Raw genomic sequence first — 1,121 nt, 5'->3', positions numbered from 1 at the left:
AGAGTTGCTCTGTGTCACGGCTGATCACCTGTATGTGGCTGTATAGCTTGTCAAACACGGGCTGTTAATGCAAACACCAAATACATGTATACTACAACATCTGCATCACATTTACAACACTACATCAGAGAAAAATATTTACCTATGTAACAAGTAAACTAATTATTGTAAAGCCAACAGAGCTGGCAGAGTCACCAGCATTCAACTCCTGTACAGTAAAACTGCATCAAATAAGCTTCAAGACTTAAGTTTCTTACTGTAGTATAAGCTATTATAATGGGGAATCTTATGCAACTCTTTTCTCAAGTTACTGGAGATTTTCAATGTCAAAGTTGAGACAAATATGTTCAAACCCAAACTATTGACCATGTTTACTTATGTTTCTTACAAGAGGGTTCAAATATAGGCATTGAATTATTTCTACATCAGATTCTTTGGTAATTTCGTTTTATCCAAAACTTATAAAAAGGAGATTCTGGAGGTTTATAATCGGAATGAGATTCAGCATTGTGTAAAAAGTTAAGCAGACATACAAACAGAAGATCTGTGTACACTTTACAGATCTTGACCAGGATGGAGCAGGCATGCTGGCGGACATTCTTCACCGCTTTACTACGTGTAGATTTAGTCTGGCCAGGCAAGTTGAATGTCACAGCAGAAAATATCTGAAGGAGAAAATCACCAGTTCTTGCAATTTCATCAACATCACACCTTAATACATAAAAGTAGGCCAGGATTTTATTATTACTGAAAATACCCAGTCATTTGTACTTTTCTTTAGAATATCATTAAAATATATTGCAAAATGAATTTAGAACAGTTTTGAGGAATGAGCTAACAATGTAATTCCATGTTTGTCTGAAGAATATAAATAGGAAAATACTTATACAATGTCATGAACATTCTAAGTTCTATAACTGTACATTTACATTAATGTTTGATAAAATCTTCTACATTGATTAGACTCTCACCTTTTCAAGAACCATTGGCAGTTTGTCTGGTGCTCCATTCACAAATGGAAATAAAGCTGATATACAAGACAACAGTGATGACAGAATGAGGGGGTCCTACAACATACAGGTATTAAACAATGGCATACACTGTACAGCTCTGATTCTCCA

General features: G+C 34.8%; 1 long non-coding RNA gene across 1 annotated transcript; it reads right to left on the bottom strand.

Moving 5' to 3' along the window:
* Position 1: 1 nt before the first annotated feature.
* Positions 2 to 1,063, bottom strand: LOC110443962. The gene is made up of 3 exons (XR_002462166.1): positions 972 to 1,063; positions 534 to 665; positions 2 to 61 (listed from the first exon to the last, which is right to left on the bottom strand). It is a non-coding gene; the product is annotated as an uncharacterized LOC110443962 (long non-coding RNA).
* Between the last annotated feature and the right edge of the window lie 58 nt (positions 1,064 to 1,121).

This window comes from Mizuhopecten yessoensis, unplaced genomic scaffold (genome assembly GCF_002113885.1).
Source record: "Mizuhopecten yessoensis strain PY_sf001 unplaced genomic scaffold, ASM211388v2 hete_35863940, whole genome shotgun sequence".
Taxonomy (NCBI): domain Eukaryota; kingdom Metazoa; phylum Mollusca; class Bivalvia; order Pectinida; family Pectinidae; genus Mizuhopecten; species Mizuhopecten yessoensis.
Note: the sequence above shows the minus strand (reverse complement) of the source record. Positions and strands in the feature narration are given on the sequence as shown.